Raw genomic sequence first — 24,840 nt, 5'->3', positions numbered from 1 at the left:
ATCTTTTAACAAAAACATATCAAGCTTGCAACTGTGTCAAGGTTGACCCTTTCTGCAGGTACCCACACTACCAATTGTATACTGTCCATTTATATCCACTGCATGGAATAGAGAAAACAAAGCAATAATAGTCAATAGCATGGGATGCGTGACTTGTATGCGGTGCTTAAAGCTGCAGTTCAGTCAATATCCTGCATGTGTGGTTTTTTTTTTAATAAATCAGTTCTGTAGTAATAAAAAATACTTTTAGCATTTTCTGTTTTAAAAAAAAACAACTTTGAAAGACCACTTTTCTTGTATTCTATTTTAACAGCCATTTGCTAAGGCACTGCCCCTTCATGTCCTGTCACAAGCCCTGGCACACCCATTTGTCAGCCCTGCCCTCCCTCTAGCACATGTCAGTGCAGGAGTGCTCATGAATATTCATGAGCTTCCACTGACTGAAAGAAGCAGAAGAAAAACATATCCCTTCTCTAATTATGTCACCAAATTTTGCCGATCAATACATGGAGAACTAATTGACCTGCAGCTATACAGTTCTTTAGGTAATTAGAGATTGCCCACATGAAACTATTGAAGTAAAAAAAAAAAAAAGGACTGAACTGCAGCTTTAACAGGTTACAATTTAGGAGCATTACAGTATATGTGCGAGCTACAGTGCAGATACAACCAGAAGTGCCCTAATCTCATGAAACAAATAAAAGTGCAAATATATATATATACACTGTGTGTGTGTGTGTGTGTGTGTGTGTGTGTGTGTGTGTGTATATATATATATATATATATATATATAGACATACAGTAGACACACACACACACACATACATACACACACACGCTTCCCACGCTTACTATTTAACAGCCAGGTTATTACCACCTTTCTCCCGAGGCAAGAAATCTCTGACTGGTTACTGATTTCATGTGTCCTTGTACATGCAGATTACATCTTTGCTATAGCAGTAAGCATGGGAATGATATGCATACATGCATATATTTTTTTTAAAGTTCCTTTCCACTATATTTATTAGGGTACTTTGTCTTTTAATATTTTTAAACAGGAAATTGGGTTAAAGGGCAGTTCAGTGGGAGGCAACACAGTAAAATAGGTCTTCATATGAACTGGGTTATGTTTGGGGATATATGTCTCATAAAGATGTACACATCACTATTTGTCTCGCACACATACATACAAAGTTACAGTTCCGCATGTCTTCCATCTATCACAGTGAACTCCACAATATTCCCCTATCACTCACAAATACACATTCTACCTGCCACACACACTGGAGATTTCCACGCACACACACTCATGCTCTGTACATTCTCTGGCACGTGGCACTGGGATTTCAGGGGTTAAGCACTTGGGGTTGCAGCCGCTCCTGTGAGAGCCCGCTAGCTGCCTGCGGCCGCCCCTCTGTCTCACCCCTCAGCCCCGAGCTACCGTGCAGTGCGCTGAGGCTGCTGGCAGCAGCGGTAGTAACAGGGTTCAACCACAGGCTCTTTAGGGGGGCGGAGCTGGACTCGGATCTGCAGTCCCAGCCGCGCTGTACTTTGCTCTGACACCAAACCCCCATTTGCCAAAGTCTCAAGACTATTGACAGGACTGTCTTATTGCCAGAACTCCGACACTGCATGCAGCCTGGGAAGGGGGGGGAAGCCACGGAAGCGCCCTACACCTGCCAGAAACCCCACCTGACGTCACGGAAATGTAAAAAAAAAGGGGAGGGGGGCGTGCCTCCGCTTCACTAGCTCCTGTTTCTGAATGTCTGTCACTCACTACAGGCTAACCACGCCCCCTCTAGAACCTCCCAGGGTCTCGTTCCATAGGAGGTGTCTCTTCATAGAACCTGAGTGTAACAGCAGAGAAGTTCCGCTGGCAGCGGCGCCTTTATCCACATGACTTTAACCGCCGCACCAGAAGTACCCCCCAGGTCTCTCCCCGCAGCGTTGCTCTGAGTTTCCTGCGATGTCCGCAGCCGCCTATATTCGCTGTGCCCAGTGATGAAAAAAAAAGCCTCTTGTCCCTCTATCCCCTGTAACACGGCAACGGGAAAGGCGATTACATGACGGCTGATTGCAAACAGACAGGTAGGAACTAACGCGACCATTACCTATGTAAGAAGTATTTCAACAACAACAACAGGCAACGTGGATCTTTTGTGATTGTTGTTGTTTGTTTTTTTTTTTTTTTTTTTTGCAAAGGTGTAGATTCATTTGAAATGCACCCAGTTGAATGGGCCTGGATAGTGATGTGCGAACATAATAGAACAAGTGATCAGCTTGCGAGTTGGAAATGTTCTTAGAACAATAGCGATGGAACAGATGTGGGTGGAAGAAGGTCTGACAGATGTTTTCAGATGCAGCATCTGAAGCACTGGGGTATCAAGTTCTCTCTTCCTTTCGCCAGCTCTGGAAATTAACTTTTAGTGTGTGTGTGTGTGTGTGTGTGTGTGTGTGTGTGTGTGTGTGTGGTGTGTGTGTGTGTGTGTGTGTGTGTGTGTGTGTGTGTGTGTTACCAACAGTGTAGGTAGTGCTTTACAAAGTTACAATACAAGGTAAATAAATGACAAACAATGGGGATAACTGCAACAGGTAATTGACAATGGAAGGCAAACCCTACCCTGCCCCGCAAAGCTTGCAATCTTCATACTTTACTCCTTACTCAGCCTTTTTGTTTCGTAATTGAATTATACAGAAACAATAAAAAGATCCTGAACCGAATCAGGCGCAATAAAGTCAGCTCGCCATTCAGAATTGTTTTCATTTAACCCCTTTGCGACCAGCTGCACATTGCTGAGAATAGTCACCCAGTATGCTGTCTCTGCCCAATACCTTCATTCTTTTCGTCTTACTGTAGTCTGCATTTAATGGCGTAATCTCACGTTGCAGGAAATGTAATAAGGAAAAACCAGATCATGGAAACGGATCATTTACTCGGTCGTAAAATCACACGGAATATATATTTTTTATTATGGTTTTTTTTTATTGAAATATTTACTTAACCCCATCACTGCCAGAGGAGCCAGCAAATCGCCGGAAAGAAAAGTGGGTAATAAGGGTTAAGATAAACCGGTCCTGGCTATTGCCCTTTCATAGGGTCAGTGTTGAAAAGCAAAATGCTATATATTTTTTTTTCTCTCTGCTTCTAACTGCCTTGTGATTGCTCAGAGGAAATGCTTTGCTGGCATTGACTGAGTCAGCTGTACAGTGTATTTTTTATTTTTTTCTAGGTCAGCATTAAAGGCAGCGCAGGGCAGTAACCCAAAGGAATGGGGAGCTCCCTGGGTGTCGGATGAGTCTGCCTTTCATTGATGATCAATGAGGCAGGATTGTTGTAGGGTTACAGAGCCAGATTACACCTGGGACTGTTCAGTGCTACACAGATCACTACAAACATTTCCACAAATGAGATTAATGATCAAAAATAAAAGTGCAAAGCTGAAGTGAGTGTGAGGTAGGAACTGTGTACCTTTGAGATATATTGTAAAATCTGATTTTAATAGTCTCGGGCATGGTGCATCTTGAGTTATGAATGTATTAGTACATTTATATAATGAAGCAAGGCATAGTTTCCAAAATGTTGCTGGTATTACAGTTTTATTGTCCATATAAAGAGCACCAACATAAATTCTTTAATGCGAAAGGGCGAAGGGGAGATATTTCAAGGCACTCAAATATGTTTTTTCAATACAAAATAGTGTTTATGTTACATTAAGAAAACCCACGTTTTCGGCTGATAAAAGGCCTTTTATGGCTTAACGTTGCTTTTTCTTTACATAAAAAATATACACTATTTTGTATTGAAAATACAGCTTGGAATGCCTGGAGATCTTTCCAACTATTGCAATTTGTGACGGGTGACTGCTTGTGTCTCTGGACGCGCCAGGAACTTCCTTTCTAATATATTGCTGTTATTGAATAATTAGTGGTGTGCATTATTTTGACCTTTTTGGATGTGTGACATAGAGTTCAATTGGTTAACATTGGTAATCGCAAATGATACCAAAAACATACAGCAAGTTCTAACTCCTTTTCTAAACGGCTCACAATCTATAGTGAATTAAAGTGTACAAGGATCTGTAGGATTGAGCAGTTAGATTGTCCCCTGGTACAACAGGAGTAGTGTTGAGAGATTGTAAGATTAGATGTGGCTGTGACAAACTGAGGGACAACTCTTCAAAGATATTGGGTTTATGTATCATGGCAAATGTGGTGCAATTCAGGAGAAATGTAAAAAAAAAATCGATTTTTCTTCTTTGATACAGTGGGGTCCTTTTTGCACGTTTACCTTGATACATAACACCCTATGTATTCGGAATCGGGATCACACCGGCAACAACCACAAATAAAGCCATTCACAGGGACTTTCTGGATTGACCGTTTCAGGAGCTCTCACAACCCTCCCCCAATGCTGACACACAGCGTGTCCAATTGGTTAGTGTGCACTAAATGGATGGAAACTCTATTTATTATTAATGCGTGTATGCACTGCGCATCGCTGGGGAATGGTTTCCTTGCCACGCCGGTTACTTTATAAACAAGCTCCGCTGCTTTCAGTGTTAGATCGGCACTATCGCCCTTGATAGAAATCAGGCCTCTGAGGTTTGTACCTTGCAGAACCTCTCTTACATTGTACAATGCAGCTGCAACAGGCCAATGTGTGCAGGGATTTTCACCAACATGGTGCACTCATTCAGTGTTTGGAAATGACAAGCATTTGGAAGAACTATTATGCTCCTGCTATGGCATCCTCTCCTATAATACATATTTAGTGGCAATCCCATGTTGGACTGAAACGACGCTGACTGTACAAAGTTTGTGCAAGCTTTACTGCTGCAGTTTATCGTGCGAAAAGTTAGCAAAAATGACAGACATTCTTACATAAGTACGCTTCTTTAGCAAAATGTGTGTGTGAAGAAACTTGTTCAATAACGCCTTCAAGTTACTCCCCAAATTGCTTAATGGCGACCTGGGCACAGGTATCTTAATCCTTTACTCTTGACAAAATTATTCTTCATGACATTCTAGACAAATAGGCCTATTCCTGGCACATGTACTATACTTGGTGCATAACCTATGCATGTGTGTTAGGTAATCTAAGTGGGGATGGTCAAATCTTATACTGTACATCATTGTAGCTTTAAGGAGAACACGCCACACTGTCTCCCAGGTTGTGCTTTGCTTCTCTGTGGCTGTTGTCAGTGCTAAGAATGTACTGTATATCCCATCTCAAGACTGAGTTAGTGCCGAAAACCAGGAGTTTAGAGAATCTTTATTGTATGAATATCTAACCAAACACGAAATATATAAAAGAAAATGCACAAGATAAAAATGTGTTTATTTTCATTATACGAACTGCAATTTTGTGTCCTTTCCCCCTCCTCTATAACAATCATAGACGTTATGCCATAAACAGGGCATATAGGAGTCTATAAAATGGTATTACAATCACAGGAGACATTACAATCTTGATGTTTGCCTTTTTGTGTGCGCCCATTCTTCCTTTGGGGGGGAGGGGGGATTGAAGTGCTCTGCTAGAAAGGTAAATAAGAGCAAGCAGTAAAAAAAAGTACTTGTAAAGCTAAATAATGTAGTGATGAGTGAAGTTTTAATGTTTGATTTGCAAGTGGAAGCTATAAAAATCAGTGTTTCAAAGATTTGCATTTCCACACGTGTTTAAATCTGCTGATTATGGTTTGTCTGTACTCTTGACTATCGAATTCTTTCATAACCCTTCCCGAATGACCGTCCCGACGACAGTTTGGATGAAAGCGACCACAGCATTTATTAACATTTAAACACGATTCCTTGCCAACAATTACCATATTTAACAGAACATCAAACCACATGCCAGCCACTGACATTACAGCCAAGTGGGTACGTACACCGTAATAAACCAAAGGTTAGAGGAACACATGCCATGAGCAGTGTTGCTACTCACTTTCCAGGCCAAAGAACATGTCCATTCCCTGGAATACCGCTGCTGCGCCACATCTAAAATACATGTGTAACACATTCCCCCCCCCCCCCCCCATTCGCAGATAGGGACATGTGTGGGAATATATCTGTATTACCAGGTGTGGTGCAATACCTGTCAGGCTCACAGGAGGCCTGAGCCTCCGCTGACTGCTGAGAACCTGGGGTGTATCCTGGAACGTACTTACAGCGACTCCACCTATGCAGGATTTTAGAGCGTAGAATAACCCCTGACACAGGACCCACATAGAGTAACCACATACACCAGAGTATATTTTAAACCGTTTAATATCTGCATATAGAACAATATAACACAGAGTACTAACATCAGCAGCACTAGGCCTCACAGGACCATCACACCATATACCCAAGAGTGCCAATAGTCTCCCACCCTCCCAAGTGTGAGACAGCGCTGCCCACTAAAGCTGCGTCCCCGCAAGCGCTGAGCTCACTCAGCGGGGGCGCTTGTCGAGGTGACGTGTGTGTATGTATGTGTGTGGCCCTGCTCACACGGTACGCGGGCACACACGCTCATCGGCGCCAAGTAAACAAATTATTTAAACTTTCTCGCGAGCTCAACTTCCCCGGCAGCGTCCACCCCCCCCCCCCCCCCCCGTGAGCGCTTGTGAAAATTTAAAGGACACCCGGCGCTCATGCTTGGGGACAAAGCCTAAGTTGAGAGGATGTTGGTGTATGATGAAGGTACCTTCCGGGTGTGTCCACACCCGGGCACGCAGAGAAACTGTACTTGGGATCCCTGGCTCCAACAGGATGATCCTACGTGGTGATCCACCTCTGCGATGGATGGCTCCCTCTTGGAGTGATCCACCTTGCGAATGTCTCTTATCTCTGCTAGTCAGCAGAGTGTGATCCAGTCTTTATCACAAATACCAAGATATACACTTCCTGGCTATAACCCTCACTTATGTTGGCTCTACAGGACCCTGTCCCTATCTTAGGGGGAGTCCCTGTAGCAGCCACAAGCTAAGGGTGAGTTGGGGTCTAGCTGGGGCCTGAGGGAGTATCTGGCCTAGTACAGGGGCCACCTGCTCCCTGTACATACAAGCTACCCTCTCTGCATCCCAGATCCAACTGACTAGCATGGTCCCTGTCTGCAGTATCTATATCCTGTCAGCAGGGGTCTAGCAACTCTATTGGCTGCTGTGAGTCACCTGTGCTCCAGACCCTGGGGCTGCTGGGAGTTGTAGTCCCTTGGGGACCTCTTTAACATTGTGGCCGCATGCGCAACTTCTTCATGGCTGCCGCTCGCAACTGCGCATGCGCAAACTTAGGCAGGCCCTGCACAATGGAATGCCAACTTGGCCATTCCGCGATCTCTGTAATGGCCGCCGCGTCGCTTCTGTGCATGCGTGAGCTTCCGCATGCGCAAGTACATCAAAGATGGTGGCGCCCTGCAGAGGGAGCCGCCGGCCAGCCCGTCGCCACCCGCAACTGCTGTTACGGCAAAGAAAGTAAGGGAGGGGGAAACGGAGGACCGGGGAGCCAGAGGGAACCTGGCTACACATGATAATATATATATATATTTTGTGAGCAGGGCAGTTGGCACTCCGATTTGAAATAATCAATAGAACTGGTGCATGTCACATATAGATAGTATAGGTATAAGTTACCGATGGTGAGACCAGGAATCACGAGACAGCACTCAATGTAAGGTATCAAATAGTATATTTGAAAGCAGGCACACTGCAACCGACATTTCAGTCTGCACAGAGACTGTCTGTCATGATACCCATGATACTCTGTCATGATACCCATTCCCAAGAGGTAGATGGTTATCCTCTTTGTTTGCTACATTTACAATTTTTTGCCCATGTCAATCAGAAGGGTTCTCCAGTGTAAATATACAATGTAAGGGTTTATTTGTAAGTTTCTCCCTGAGAACTGCAGAACACAGAACTGGAGAAATTGCTGGCAGACGAGGACCTTTTTTCATAATTACTCTAAAATGTTAGACCTTATTCAACCCCCTGCGTCTGTTTCAAGCAGTTCTTTAAATAATTTTATTTTGCTGTATCTCCACTTGGAAGCTGTTCCGTGCATGCAGAGAAAGTCAGGCTGCTGGAACACGCAGCTGCTGTGTTACTGGCCTCACGAACAGAGGTAAACTGTAATTATGACTGTTACTAAAGCAATGTTTTGCTGCATCTGAGCTGTTGATCTGGCTGTAATATATTAGTGTATCTAATAGAAGTTCTCCGGAGTTCATGCCTAATTTTTTTTTAATGTGTTTTTTCTTTTCACCTGTACTTATTTGGTTCAGAATGATAAGTTTGTATAAAGCATTCACTGTTTAGGCTGTGATGCCCACAGGCAACATAAACTCATGCTGTAACATGCACAATCCCCCACTCTGATCTTGGGAAACAGTTATTTAGTTTAACAATGCCTGGTAGGAATGTGTATGCGGGCAAAAAATAAACATATTTCTAGTTATTAATGTTGTGAAGTAACGAAACGTATTTTTCTGGACGTATAAGTTAGTACTGTATGTGTTGCATTGATGCTGATGACCCTTCCACACATCGTTAATTATTGCATTGCGGTCGTAACGGCTATTTCTCACCTGATTTCTTTATTGAGAGAGTTAACGAATAATTCTAACACTGTCATGGTAAACCTCACAGACCTGTATCTTACATGGTAAAGAGGTAGGATATGTAGTGTGAAATATCTCCCAAGGGACCCGTCTTCCTTCCCCTTTTAGATGACCAAATCTTTGAATCGCAACCTATTCTGGAATCCTCCGCTATGGATAATATCATCATCATGTTCAGCCCTTGTCGATGCCTGGCGGCCTCTGCAATGATCTTCCTGGTACTGCGCTCGCAAGCCTCTCAACATTGCTCCAACAAATTCTTAATTGTATCCTCCCATCTTACTGTTGGTCATCGTTTTGGCCTTGATATCCGTTTGAATCCAGACAAGTACCATCACTGTCCAACAGTGGTTATTTCTTCTTGCTATATTTTCGGCTCGCTGCATTTTTAATGTCTTCTCCCTTGGTATTGTCACAGGATTTTGTTTGCTTCCAAATACACTCCTTCTTTTTCCTGTCTCCGTGGATAATACCCAGCATACATCTCATCCATACTTTTTTTGAGCTCTCTGATGCATCTGAATATTTTGATTTCCTAATGCATTTAAAATGGCTGGCTGCTTTATCTATGAATCCCAAGATGAATGGTAGATTGTATTTATTACTTCGGGAAACACTTCGTGTACAACTTCGATGTGGCCCATTGTGTTGTATCCACTGCAAAATCCTGCTTGTTCTCTAGGCTTTGCAAAGTTCCATGGTCTGTTGCAGCCGATTAGGGAGTAGCTTCATAAAAATCTTGTCTCCTTTCTTATGAATGGGGATAACCATGGTGTTGTTCCATTGTTATGTGATTTTGTAAAGAGTTTCGCAAGGATTTTCCTCTACTTTCTCCCTACCTTCTTTCAGGATTTAACTTGTAATTCCATCTTCTCTTGGGTCCTTACCAGTGGCGGATTTTGAAAACCTGCCACCCCTGGGGGCGCCACCTTTCTGCCGCCCTTCGCCTTCCGATTCTTGGCGTCTCATTGCCATGGTTATGTGACATCATGATGTCATTTGACGCCGCAATGTCATGTTGCCATGGCAATGAGACGCCGTGGGACGCCACATTGGTGACGTCCGCGGCGTCACGTGACGCTGCGGAGGCGGGCGGCCGGCCAAAATGAAACAGCATGGAGGCGCCTGGCATATGTAAGTGACTTCCCATCAGGCCAGATAGGCCAGAGAGCGCGGCAAATGTAGATGGGGTGGACATTTTTGCCGCCTCAAAATTTTGACGCCCTAGCGGGCCCAATGGGAATTTGCCTCTGGTCCTTCCCATTCTACATAGATTTTATTGCATTCCCTGTTTCTTTTGGAAGGATGCGTGGTGTATTGGTATTTTTCTTGTTGATTGATTTATATACTATGTTATCAGTGAACTTTTGCAATTTCTTGTAGAAGTCCTCAACTCTTTATGATAAGTGCCCATTCTTTAGTTGTTGACTCATCATATTTGAGTGTGATAATTTGATTCTTTCTAATCATGTCGCTGCATCATCATCTTTAAGCTTTTTGTTATTTTCTGTAGTCTAAACCAGATCGCGGTTACATTTTCTTACATTTTGTGAATTATCTCGCACCGCTCTATAAACAGTATATTCAATTCTTCTTGTGTCTTGGAATTGCTTAATTTCTTTTCATTTACTCAGGAACTGCTCTGTGATCTGATTATAAAAGAAAAAAAATGTAATCCTGTTTTATGTTGGTAATTTCTCCAATTTGCTGTGCTTTCAACTAAAATCTTCATACATTTTTCATTTATTTTTGTTTTAAAAAAAAAAATTCAGTGCGTCTCAAGCAAGTGGAAGCCATTTTTCAGCTTTGGTTAAAATTCTCTGCAGTTCTTCTTGAGGATGTTGATTTTGTGTATGTCTGTGTATATCTACATATCCATCTCTGTGATATGGTTTAAGCCGCATGTGGGCCCCGGACGTGCCCGCCACAAACCGGATCCGGACCGCGGGGCTGAGGTGGGGATGCATATACACCGACCTTAGGCCATGGAGTGCGGATTCCCTGGTCAAACGTAGCCGGGTCATCATTGGAGATGGCAGAGTAATCCGTGGACAAGCCGGGGTCAGGATTGGAGACGGCAGGGATAACGATATCTAGTCTGGGGTTCGGCAACAGGAAAGCAGGTACGTAACGCTTCAGCGCGAGAGTGGCCTCTGCGCGAGGAGCGGGAGCGGCCCATGATGAAGGCTTCTGCAAGGGGAGAATGCAGACCGGCCTAGGAACACTGAAGGTTAGCACTGGGGATCCAGCGCTTCAGCACAGGAACCAGGAAGCAGGCCTCTGCAAGGAGGATATACAGCAGGCCACAGGAACCAGGAAGCAGGCCTCTGCATGGAGGATATACAGCAGGCCACAGGTACCAGGAAGCAGGCCTCTGCATGGAGGATATACAGCAGGGCACAGGAACCAGGAAGCAGGCCTCTGCAAGGAGGATATGCAGCAGGCCACAGGAACCAGGAAGCAGGCCTCTGCAAGGAGGATATGCAGCAGGCCACAGGTACCAGGAAGCAGGCCTCTGCAAGGAGGATATGCAGCAGGCCACAGGTACCAGGAAGCAGGCCTCTGCAAGGAGGATATACAGCAGGCCACAGGAACCAGGAAGCAGGCCTCTGCAAGGAGGATATGCAGCAGGCCACAGGTACCAGGAAGCAGGCCTCTGCAAGGAGGATATGCAGCAGGCCACAGGAACCAGGAAGCAGGCCTCTGCAAGGAGGATATACAGCAGGCCACAGGAACCAGGAAGCAGGCCTCTGCAAGGAGGATATGCAGCAGGCCACAGGTACCAGGAAGCAGGCCTCTGCAAGGAGGATATGCAGCAGGCCACAGGTACCAGGAAGCAGGCCTCTGCAAGGAGGATATGCAGCAGGCCACTGGAACAAGGATGGGCTAAGGCAGGAGTGTTTGTGGCAAACACAGGACATCCAAGTGAATCTTGGTTTATGCTCAGCAATGAGGAAAAGGGAGAGCCCAGTATAAGAAGGGCAAAGAGCCAATCAAAGGACAGGGGTGTGTGGGAATTCCTCCAATGACAGAGCACAGAAACAGAGCTGCAGTGATTGCAAACACAGGTGATACTGATTGCAGATTCAAGGGGGAGTTGTCTAGAAGCTGCATAGTTCTGTAAGGAATGGGTTTCGGCCAAACCCAGGAGCGGATTCCTTACACTGTTGCCCACCAATGATGTAGTTGCATAAATGGTTGCTGATCGTGTTCAAACCATTTTTAGAGAGGAATAATAAAGCAATATTGATGTTTTTAGGAGTTAGCGCAGGAATTGATTTTGCATTTTAGAAACCGTAAAATTTACTCGTTAACATCCCCCTCCCTCTGCCTGCACTCACACACACATCCCCCCTCTCCCTGCATCAGAAGCTATCTGATTGGTTTACAGCCTGCCACATGGTGAGACCGTCGCTGTAAAAATCAAATTCTACTGACTACAGAGATTTAGGTTGCGCATACTATAAGCGAATGCAACGGATTCAATGCCTTTGTTTTGACGCGACATGCCATCGCCGGCACTATAAGCGCAGCCTTAATCTATAAGAAATTACAACTCCTGGGCACTTAGTCACTGAGGTTCCATAGCTGTTCCTGAAGGACATTTTGACCCCTTGTTCAGTGATGCGTTCCATTAGTAAATAACCTCAATGCCTTTTTATTTTCTACTGAAGTAGTCAAATGAAGTTTGATTAAGAACGCCCATAAAACCAGTAGGATATCCGCAGTGACTTGTGTTGACCGGGAAATGGTGTATCTTTCTTTGGATCTGATTAAAGACTAAAGATTGTCGTCTTATATCTGTCTGAGGTTTCTCGTAGAGCATGTTTGACAGGAGCTTAAAAAAAAAAAAAATAGCACTGATGACTGAGTGAATCTTAAAACGACAAATGTTTCATCTTTATAGGCTGTAAGCCTTCATTACAATTAACATACTACCCTGTGCTAGGAATTACTGCAAGACAAGACTTGCATTGAAGATTTCTCAGGTGTCTTTCTGTTTTATTGTTAGAACCTAGTGTACTGTAAGTGGCGTTTTAAGTTTGTGTGTGTATGTGTTACCCCTCCCCCCCCTTTGGGATTACCATGTCCTTAAGGGGTTAACTGTGGGCCACACAGAGTAAATCCTTTTTCATCACATGGTGCTGGGGTGATTCGGCAGAAGTTAAGCCCCAGTGACATCGTGAGGTGTGTGTGTGTGTGTTTACACAAGATTCTGGAAGCCAGATCGCAGGAGGAAGGGAAGTAGTGGGGTCTCACTGTGAATAGTGTAAATACATTACTATGTATAGGGTACAAATCCCCTTTTATTGCTTTTGTTTTTAGAGAGATACAGTAACCCGGTTAGGTAGCATCCCATAGAGATGGCTCCCTTCACCCTTGGGGGTTCATAGAGAGGCACCTCTGCCAGAGGGAACTCAACAGACTTTCGTATGATACATAGGTGGACCAGCCCCATCGGAGGTTCCCTAGATGACCTCAATACAAGCTGCAACAAGGAGAAATGCAGTGCCCGAGGGAGGGACCCTTATCCCTGCCAGGGGAAAATTAGCATCAGGCCCGACAGGGGCCCATATGTAATAGTCGCACCGACGTCACCCTGGTAGCCAATAGAAGCGAGCCTCAGGACCTCTCCAGCCGGGCCAAGAAAGGGGCAGCTAATGAAATACGTTCCGAAAGCATCAGGAAGAATACTGTAATGTCTATATAAAGTTCCCAGTGTATATGGATGTATCCAATAAAGCTGCTTTTGAGTGCTTAAAGTTCCTGGCGCCCATCATTGCTATGTGGTCTTCGAAATCCAGGGGGAGCATGGGAGGAATTCAACTAAGAAAAAGACAGAACACATATCTGTGTAGGTGTCTTGAAATTATGGAGTACAAGAATAACTTTGCTCTTATGTGATGCCTACTCACAGTGTGGTAGGCTTATGTAGGCAAATTCAAACCCATGGCAGTGTAGTTCTTATATGAGGAAATCATGTAGTGGGTACCTCCAATATAATGGGGAGAGAGGGACCATTGCACAGATCAACAAGATGAAAAAATCTTTATGTATAAAAGAATAAGAATCGCACTCACATTGTGTATAATTTCTAAAAGCATTCAGCACAATCGTGTAAAGTGCAGGACGTCGTGAGTTCTCACCGCTACTGACCCCACGGATGCCGCCAGTTGTTCGGAACGCCGTCATAGCCTTGCTGGAGTCTCTCGTGGGCTCCGCAACGTCGCTTCCGGTTTTGTGTTTCCAGCTGGGTAACGCGTCTGCATGGTGCTCTGTTCATTGGGAGGCCAACACTCCCAACGGATACAGCATCCGCAGAGCTCACAATGTCTTGCACTTCACACTGTTTTGTTGAATGCTTTAAAAAATGGTACACAATGTGAGTGCGATTCTTATTCTTTTTATACATAAAGTTTTTTTAAATCTTGCTGATCTGCAAAATGGTCCCTCTCTCTCCTTTTTATATTGAGGTACCAACTACCTGATTCCCTCATATAAGAACTACACTGCCATGGTTTGGATTTGCCTATATAGACCTACCACAGGGAGTAGTTAAGTAATAAAGAGGCAAGAACCCACTATAAGCACTCAATACCCCCTGATGTATAATGTGAATGTTAAAAATGCTATACTAATTAAAATAATGGGTGTTAAAATTCAACAAATGACACACATATATGATACCCTATGATGAATATATATGATATTCCGGGTAACTAAGTAAGGTGACAATTTGAGGTTAATTGGATCAAACTGTTCCAGGGAGCCGGTATACAGTAATCCCTATTAGTGGTTAATTAGGTGTACGCTGGTATCAGTGAGGGGCTGTTCAATACCTGTCTCATGTGTCAGACAGGTCCCAGATGGTGAAGGTGAAATGTGAAATGGATCATAATATGCTAGGTACAGACAAAAAGATCAGTATTTCAAACCAGTGTGTGCTCACTTTGCAAATCATAAATCCATAAATGGAAAGTGTAGACTCTCTCTACAATCCAACATGTAGCCACCTAACAGCAACTGGTTATAGGCAGTGTGATTGTCAGTATACCTGTGCACATATTCATGAATGTGCTTCCACTGTCAGGAGTGCTAATGGCACTATAAAACTGTGTATGATCAAAAGAAACCTATCTAGTATGCAGAAAACGGTTTCATGGTGGATACATATAGTCACCTAACAGCAGCTAATTAGCTCCAAAATAGTAAAGCAGTAGGCTGTTAAACACAGAACACAATGTGCAGAGGCTCAAAGACTCCTATAGGCAGTGTGGTTATTGGTATACCTGTGCACATATTAATGAATGTGCTTCCACTGTCAGGAGTGCTAATGCCACTATAAAGCTGTGTATGGTGGAAAGAAACCTGTCTAATGTGCAAGAAAAGGTTCCTTAGTGGATACTGAGTGAGAAAGAGACACTGTTATAATACTGCCACAAAGCAGCACTGAACACACTGTTAGTAAACTGCTCAATGAGCTTATGGTATACAGATCCAGTGAAGGTAAATCAGTCACATATGTACCATATAAATTCACATATAAATCACCTGTGTACTAGCTAATGAAGTCCATGAATACATAGCGCTAATACCACTCATAAATGCAAATGCCGTGGCTAATATACCCCTAGAAACGGTGTGGTTGTTGGTATGCCTATGCACATATTAATGAATGTGCTACCACCGTTAGGAGTGCTGGTTACACTAATGCAACAAAATAACAAGGAAAATCAAGCAGCCCTCGCCTCACCATGCGTCACCGAGTCACCACAAAGACTCCTGCCCAACATTGAAGGGAGTACACGTTAGCCGTCTGGTAGCTGTTTGCTCTGCAACTCAATAATGCTACCACGTGAGTACTGACGGCGAGCGTGCACATGACAGATGCCGACATGCGTGTTTTGCAATTGTAAACGCTTTCTCAAGGCTATAAGTGTGAGGGGGCATCACATAAGAGCCAAATTATTCTTGTACTCCATAATTTCAAGACACATATTTTTTCTGTCTTTTTCTTGGTTGAATTCCTCCCATGCTCCCCTTGGATTTCGAAGAACACTTGCACCTTTTTGGGACCAACGATGACAGCCCGTACCAAGTGGTCAGAACAGGGGTTACAACTTTATATTTTTATCTTAATTTCTAAACAAGGCACTATTATTATTCACTGGTTCACTTTGTTATAGGTAAAGTCACCAAATATATATCTCTCACTCGATTCACTTTATACTTCTTACTAAGGTTTTGTGGGAGCTCCTATTTTTTCACCCTGTTTGCCCATCATTGCCATATCATCGCCCAGCTGCACGAATCCAGGACCGTTATAAGGTAACCACATCTGAGAGTCAAGAAAAGAGAAATTGATGTAAACTCCATAGGATCCAGGCAGGGAGAGGGAGATCTGTATATCTGGACTGAAGGAGTGGCTCGGTGAGTAAAAGACACTGACTCTGCCACTAAGTTTGAAAAAGGGGAACTGGTTCAATTCCTGGTGTCACTTTATCTCTCTGTGTCTCGGGCACCAAAAAATAGATTGTAAGGTCTACGGGTCAGGGACTTTGTCTGCAAAATGTCTCTGTAAAGCGCTATGTAAAACTAGCCGCGCTATACAAGAACAAACTACTACTATTATTTATTATATCTCTATATATTTATTACTGGCAGATGTAACCCCCTTGTACGTACAGGCAGCTGACACATACTGTACACTGCCCCTTGGCTGAAATAGGAAACTACAGCTCCCAGCATGCTGTGCTGCAGCAGCGAGCCACTTCCGGTACAGGAGGATGTGACTTGTAATGAAATAGGACTCTGGAAAGGTGGGACTAAGGAAGGAGGTCTCTAAGAGTCCCTGACAGGACAGGGGCAGAGCTATGAGGGGAGGGTTGCTGTAGCAGAGCTGATACAGCAGTTCTGCACAAGCCTGAGAGAACTTAGTCCTGACTGCAACGGACCCGAGGCCCGTCTATGTCCCATTGGAGAGAGCGGGCACTGACTGGTGAAAGAACAGCTAAGCAGGCAAGAAGGCCCAGCAGATCAACTGAGTGGAAGCAGTCCAGAGAAACAAGCACCATCAGAGGGGACCCTAGACATTGTTTATCTAAAGTGGAACCGGAGGGTTTTGCGAAGCACAGGCCTGCTACACTTATGAGTATTAAAGAGCTCCAACAGTGTGCTGGCAACAGCATACAGGCCTTTTATACTCCGGATTGGGTGGCTGCAGCACTAGACACTGATATACACCCACTCAGTGTTTAGTGGGGCATGTTATGTGAATGTATGTGGTGATCCTTTGTTAAGGATCACATGGTACTAGAGTATTCATCAAACTACTTTATAAATACAGTTATATTATAACCATTATTGTAGTCTGTCCACCGTTGTCTGACCTCCATGTACCGCAGAGGTACATGGTTTTCATTCAAAGACATTCACGAAAACTTTTCCATCAGTGCCCAATCTTAACACTTGATTGAAGGTACTTTTAGTTGCTTAGGTGGTTGTGGGACCCGGTCCCCCTTGTCTCGCCAGAAACTTTTTAACTAGTGACCCGGCAGCCCTCTTTTCTGGGGCCCTCTAAGGCGTGCCGTATTCCTTTCATTAAACTGTACAGGACTCCATTCTGTCTTTAGGGACTCCATTCTGTCTTTAGGGACTCCATTCTGTCTTTAGGGACTCCCTCCTTAAGGGGTATTGTCCCTAGCTACAACATAATAAACAAGGGGGGGGAGGGCTGGTCTATACTATTAGTTTTCTAATATTACTTGGCTACACCCAGAGGCTCTGCACCTCTGGACCTCCGTGAACCTCACCTTCCAGAACAGTCCCTTCTCCTTAAATACCCCTGAAGTATGGATCTCCATAGCAACCAGGGTGGGGCCCAGCATTCAATTTTATTGCTAGTAACCCTTTAGGAGGGGTTTACATCAGCAACAGGTGTTAGTTTGAGGCAAAATAAGTAGGGGTTAAACAAGTACCAATGGATGGGAACCTTTTCAATTTAATCAACAGTAGAATGAAGATGGGATGGAGCGCATTTGAAAGAAACTAGGCAGTCTTTCAAGGGAACCTTACACAGTGCCTCAAGAGTAAAGTTTTCGACCAGTGTATTCTGCCCGTGCTCATGTATGGATATTAAATTTGAAGTTTCGGACAACTCGACGTATGGAGAGATGTATGCTGGGTATTACCTAAAGAAACAGGAAAAATGTAATGAATAGGTTCAATACCAAACAAGCCTGTGACATCACAAGGGTGAAGACATTAAAATGGTAAACGGGTTGACATGTCGCAAGAAGAAGAAATTACCATTCTTGGACAAAGATCGTACTCTACTAAATTTCAAAGGGAAATTAAAAGACCATGACGACGACCAAAAGTAAGATGGGAAGATGAAATAAGATATTTGTGTTGGAGCAACATTAAATTTAGGGTTAGGGATTAGCTTACTTGCAGCAGTGACATGTCCTGGTGATGAAATGGCCGCCGCGAATTGTCTTAGACGGACTGGAAGATCCTCTGGGACACCTTCAACCAGCAGTGTATTGATAAGGGCTGAAGATGATGATGTATAACTGTAACTTTAAAGGTTTGTTTTGTATTTTTTGGCTTTATTGATGCTATTTGATTACAAAATGGGTACAATACTGTACATTGCTTTTTTCCTTTGAAGTAGCAGGCAAAGAATTTTAATTGTGTCACATCAGCTACTTGATTGAGTTGGTTTGTTAATGTTATGTATTTACCTAGAAACACACTGTGTGTATAATATTTTCTGATTTCTAAAGTAAACTGTCCTCAATTCCATTTTATTAGCTTTTTCCAAGTGTGTTACCATCTGCTGGTATCTCCATATGATATGGCTGTGAGGACAGAAGGTTTTATTGGATGTAATATTTATGCAAAAACCTAAATGTAGGCCCAGACAAACATAATAAATAAGTAAAGACTAGGTTTTACCTGAGCTACCGAATCCAACGTACCACCTCGAACGAAAGGTTCATCTCCATAAGCGCGTGTCTATTAAAGTTCCTGACATCTCCGTTTTTATAACCGTTTTGTCTCATGCCCTATACAGTTGTTTGCCAACGTGAATTGCACCCTTTAATGTACAGTTCCAATAGTTCTCACATGCTGCATCTTCTTAGCCTCTTACCGTATAATTCAGTGGTTATGAATCCAAGTGGAATTGCTCAGTCACTGATCAGGTAAGGAGTCGTCCTGGTGCCACTTCCTTTATAGATCACCTAACTGTAAAATTGAGACCTAGGTTGGGATTTACTGTGGCTGACACGTGCAGTAGTCTCCCATATTTCTCCTTCCTCCTTAGCAGTTCTGTGCTCACTTCTGCTATTACAGACATTACTTTGCTTGTTCGGTCTGTAAACATGCTTGGGATGAGGCCATACAAATATAAGGGATTTCGCATATTGTTAGTGGCATTTCCTCTTGCCTGTTTGTTTTAATAAATGCAGCAGTTCCTTACATTTACAGCAGTACAGTTATCTAAGCTGAATATCGATGCGTTTATCAGTGATTGATCGGCGAAGATCCTGCTTTCCAGGGCTCACAATATGGCTGCCTATTTCAGAAGAGGAAGTGATGTGGCTTCCTTAATGATTACAATAGCAACCCAACTAGCGTAATACATTAAAACTCATTACAAAGGGCATAAAGAGTGAACAAAGAAATGCAGTAAGTATTATGGAATACTACACAACTGATTTAGTTATTAAACACATATAGGATTTTGAATGAAATGCTGTTTTAAATTCCATTGAAATGGATTGAGTTATGCTCATGATCTACTTTTTTTTTTTTTTTACTATTTAAAATAATTAATCCTACAATTAAAAAATAATAACAAAAACAATAATAGGTTGGGCAAAGCCATGAATCTGGCTTTATCTTCATTTTGACCTACAAGGCAATGCACCCATTTCAGCAGTTAAGCATTTAGCCATATCACTAGTCAATGTTGACAAATCCTCTGAAAGTCAAGTCAAGCTGATGAAGCAGTTACACGTAGAATTTCTATTGTTCCTGCTGCAGTGCTTGAATTACTCTGTGTGGTTTCAGTAGGAAGAGTGGCGCTTAAATAGATTTTAATGTGACACAAATATCTTTCCAGGATTAGGTAAATGGGTTACAGTGTGAATTGAATGCCATTCTGATTTAAAGTACCACTTTAAAGTGGCAGTTCATTCGCTCTCGCTCTCTCGTTCGCTCGCGCGCTCTATTGAATACTACGATGAATACAAAAGGACCCCTCGCAGTAATCCAGTAGTATCTGCCACGGGGGCTCAGAATTCTACAAGAAGCGGAGTTCAGATGAAGAAAGTAACGAGCCGGCACTCCAGGGGACATTGGTGTGGAGGTTTATTTAAGAGATGATAAACATTTTGGTCCCTAACTGGACCTTTTATCAAGACCATCTTGACAAAGGTCAGAATAGGGACCACAATGTTGATCTTTCAATAAACTTTTACAGCAAATGTCCCCTGGCTCTTTACTTTTCTCCGCTAGTGAATACTTACAGCTTGCACAGGACATTGGGGGTTATGTATCAAGGGACACATGCCCATTTCATTGCTAGATTGATCTGTCATTATTTCTACCTCCTTTGTGTTTCCACTTGTGGCTTGGATGGAGGAGTTTGGGGTGAGTTAGACGGGGAACAATAAATAAATGGGGTGTATCAAATTCTCTGCCTATTATTTTTTTGGGGGGTAAATGGGGTGTATCAAATTCTCTGCCTATTATTTTTTTTTTTTTAACTGAACATTAAAATATCCAAGCCCAGTTTGACTTGATAAACTCCTCTGATCTTTATCACATGAAAACACTTGATTTAGCACGCCTCTTACAGATGGTGCAAGTGCAAAGAAAAAATACATGTATACATTTTGTGTGTGTGTGTATTTAAACTTACATTTCTGGAGCTTGATACGGTGCATATTCTCTTAAATGTTAACATTTATGGCTGTTCGCCCCAGAACCTCTTACAACAGCAGAATAATCCCTCAAGAATTGATAACTCTGTACCACTTGGCAGCATAGACATAGGGGCTTATTCCATAGAATGCGATGGTGCTGAATCGTCCCCCACCGCATGGGAATCACAATCACACTTTTTAAAATAAGCCCCATAGTGTTGCAGACGTCAGTGCTCTCACTATTAAAATGTAAGATTTGTGATATTGGTTTCACAGCTACGATGTACAGGGCATCTAAACTAGTGTGTGTGTGTGTGTGTGTGTGTGTGTGTGTGTGTCCCAAGAAGAGCACAATGTAGGGGTCTATGGGGCAGGTTAAGGAAGCGCCGCTACGGGTTAGCACTTAAATGATGAATCTGCCCCTATGTATCATTACTTAAATATCAGCACAATGGGATTTGTTGCAAATCCCATGCAGTAGATCAGCGAAAGGCTACAGGTATTTAAATGGGATGAATGAAGAAATGTGTAGCTTTAATTACTTTTGATTTAAGGTTTTTTACATTGCTTTAAATCTGGCATAGGTAGTGATTTCTCTCTCACATCCCCCTCCCCCCTTTCCCATTTATAGCATAGAAATATGCAGGGCCTGACAAATTACCCAAAAAGCTAATCACCACCTAGCTCCGCCCCAATTATAAAAAATGGAATAAATTCCTAATAAGAACTAATAACAAGCTTCGTTTTTGACATAACGGTTTTTTGAATTGTATTACATTTATACTTTGCTACAATTAGTCCGTGTTACATAGTAGATGAGGTTGGAATAAAGACATCCATCAAGTTTAACCTAGGCCAAATTTAGACAGATACTTTATCCTATATCTGTACTTACAGTATATTAATCCAGAGGAAGGCAAACAAAAACCCCAGTGTCATCATCCAATGATATCTCATAAGGGGAAAAATAAATTCCTTCCTGACTCCAAGAATTGGCAATCAGATTACTCCCTGGATCAACATCCTTCCCATGTATACTTATTTGGTATATCCCTGTATACCTTCCCTTTCTATTTTTTACTTCCTGGGAAGGGGGGAGGGGGGTTTGTGGAGCCATATTGCTATGCACCTTTTTGTGGTTCCCTCTGCATGTCATGAAAAAAGGAAGCCCACTAGAACGGTATACAATTTACAGCAAAGTAGAGCGGTGATACCCGCTCAACATGGGTATAAGTAGGGTAGGTGTACTAGGGGTGGGGGTTTGAACAGTAACAAAGTGCTAACCAGAGGATTGGAGAGGGGGAGAGATATTGCACTATGCACACAAGTAGCAGAGGAGATACCATGTATGATGTGATATAGTGGGTGTAAAAAATGATTGGAATGGTCCCCTAATGAAGGCTGGTAAACTAGTTACGTGACCCCCAGCACTAAAATAAGGATAGCTCAGCCACAATGATAGGGCTCCCTAGCTGACAAGGCTCCTGCTTTGCATTTACATCCTGTGTGATGGGGGTAAGAATGGACACAGAGGCTTTCTCCGGCCAACACACTTTAATACCTAATAACTGTTCCCAATCCTGGTGGGGACCTCACCACTTCCTGCTGCACACGCAATGGGTATAGTGCCCTGCCTTAAGATATCTTCTGAGCTTCCCATTTTGCAGACAGCACTGCTGACATCCGTGGGCCGTTTCCCAGTGTGAGCATTGCTTCAGTTACCTTTCTATTGATTTGACACTGGAAACATTTTCATCCAGATCGGTAGATAAAGTGACTGTTCTGCGGGCGCGCTGTGATCACACAGCCCAAAATAGCATTGCATAGAGGCTGCAGAGATAGTATTTATCTCTTGGAGTGTACCTTCACAGGCTGCTTTAGATCTATACCTTTTAGGGTTTTTTAAATGTATTTTAATGTCCCCATAGTATTTTACATGTTACCATTAAAGATTAATTTTATCTTCTAACCTCCATGTTTACCAGCTTTCATTAGGGGACCATTCCAATAATTTATTACACCTATTATATCTATGTTACATCATACATAGTATCTCCTGTGGTGGTGCTCGTGTGCATAGTGCAATTAAGCTCTCAATTCTCTCTATCTCAACTAGAGATTACTGATATTTTGAGTCGGTGGGTAACTGTGCATATCACAGCTCTCCACCTCCTGGAGAATCCTCTGGTTAGGACTTTGTTTGTTATTGCGTACAATTTATCTATTAAAGAAGGGGTGCACAAACTTTTTCCCCTGTATGCTGTCCCCCTCTGCTCGCACCCTCCCCTTACCTTTGCTCCCACGTCAAATGACGCAACGTGTCTTTTTTTGGGGGGTAGTCTTGTTCCCTTTCATGACCCACACATTGGAGAAGGACAGGACCTGGTTGACTGACTGCAAAGATTACGCAATTTTAACGATACAAGCATAAAACGCGAGTGTCAAATTGTGAGTTTAAATTCTATAGCTCTACAAAAGATTTCTATACTGTGAAGGAACGCATTATACTATTTTGTGTCATGTCGTCTTCTCGTTTCCACATATTCCCTGGATCGAAAATCTGCGCCAAAGAGAACCAACACCAACTATTGACTATCTAGACAGCATCCGTGTTTTTTTTTAGACAGCAGGTCATTGTTTCTACCAAGAAACACTTCATGGTCAACTAACCCATTATTTATTATTTTTCACAGTTCATTCACTATCACGGGGTTACTGACAAGTGTGTAGCGCTTTTTGTATGCCTTTTCTGTCCAATTATTTAATAATAACCAGAGAAACATTATTATTATTTTGTATTGAAACGTGGACAATATATACCATACATGGTAATTGTTGTGCAGTGTAACATTTTTGTTTTATCATATGATTTCACACATACAGTGCATTCCCTCTTCCCCCCTCCCCACCCCTTAACAGTGATCAATAAAAAAAGATTCTAATTTCTCATATAGCATCATAAGGAAACTACGTTGGATCTCAACCAACATGTTGTTTAAATTTGTTTCTCACTATGCTCATGCTAGACTTTGAATAGCATTCTCGCCTCTCAGAATTCTTGTCGAGAACCGATCTGTGTAATTGAACCCATTTGTTACGTGTTTCGTGTCTTCTGGCAGTGTGTTAACAAAATAGATTAATGTATTTAAAAGTGGTCCAGATTGTCTGTTTTTCACTTTCGATCCAATCCATCTTAAAAATGAACATTAATGTTTCTTTGGCCACATTTAGACCTGCTGGTGCATTACTGATCCAACACTGCAATATTGCCTTCTTTGCAGCGAAGGTTATTATCGCTGTGAATTTAATAATGTGTTTATATTATTAATTTACCTTTTTAAAGTGCGCTTGTAGTGTAGCTGGTACCGCACCGTAGCCGCCATGCACTATCCCCTTGGCGCAGCCGGTGGGGCATCTCAGAATGAGCTTAAATAACAAAAAGTGATCTGAGTTTTTTTTTTTCTCATTTTATTTTGTTTAATATTTTACCTTTTTAAACTGAGGGTTCCTCCTTTCACCCTGAAGCGCTGATCTCCACCCTGCCTGTGGCATGGGGAGGGAGGTGGGGGGGATCGTATCTCATTGCTATTCAAAGTGGGTGAGCACTTGCACTGGGATTTTGCCATTTGTTTTGGGTGTGTTTTTATATATTTTTGGGGGGATTTGGTTTACTAAAAACTCTATTTTGACTTTTAGAAAATGGGGGAAAAGCTCAAAAGAAGCTTGAAAATGGTAAAATATCAACGCATAAATAATGCTTGAAATAAATGCAATAAAAACATTTGGAAAGCTAAGAAATGTAGCATGACAAATGTCACCAACATTCTTAATTGTACACAGGCAGAGCCCTAATACTCCTTTTGTACACAGAGCGTGTGATCTGTACTATAGTAGCAGAGAGTAGAGGGTGCTACTGTATCTGTGTGCCAAACACTTAACCCAACAGCGCTGTAATGTAACCGTATTAAAACAAAGGGAAATTATTGGCTGGGCTGCTAGCAGAACAGTAAGAGGTCAGATAGTCCTTTGTATATGTGACCAGTAATATATTATTATTTATAATTATTATAATTAAATGAATATTAGGTGTGTAAATTATCTGACAAATATAATGAGTCATTGCAGAGGAGAGATTGGAGGGTGCTGTGTGTTGCTCTGCACCCTGTGCAGTATGATCTGTGCCCCCACCACTTTGCTTGCTTTCGGTGTCTCCTTGGTTAACTGCGGCTTTAAAGCGGCAATACTACACCCCCACGTTTTTTCCCCTTCTTATTTGTATATGTACAGCATGTGACAATGTATAATTCTACA

General features: G+C 42.7%; 1 protein-coding gene across 8 annotated transcripts in view; it reads left to right on the top strand.

Annotated features, from left to right (window-relative positions):
* Positions 1-1,685: 1,685 nt before the first annotated feature.
* Positions 1,686-24,840, top strand: part of OSBPL3 (oxysterol binding protein like 3) — a 184,894-nt gene continuing 161,739 nt past the window's right edge. For 2 of the 8 annotated variants that reach the window (XM_075586797.1, XM_075586798.1), the window contains exon 1: positions 1,686-2,088. The gene's annotated coding sequence lies outside the window, so the exon portion shown is untranslated. The remainder of the gene's footprint in view (positions 2,089-24,840) is intronic. The other 6 variants (XM_075586796.1, XM_075586799.1, XM_075586800.1 and 3 more) reach the window with 5 other exon arrangements.

This window comes from Ascaphus truei, chromosome 2 (assembly GCF_040206685.1).
Source record: "Ascaphus truei isolate aAscTru1 chromosome 2, aAscTru1.hap1, whole genome shotgun sequence".
In the NCBI taxonomy this organism is placed as follows: domain Eukaryota; kingdom Metazoa; phylum Chordata; class Amphibia; order Anura; family Ascaphidae; genus Ascaphus; species Ascaphus truei.
This window is presented reverse-complemented; position numbering and strand designations above follow the sequence as displayed.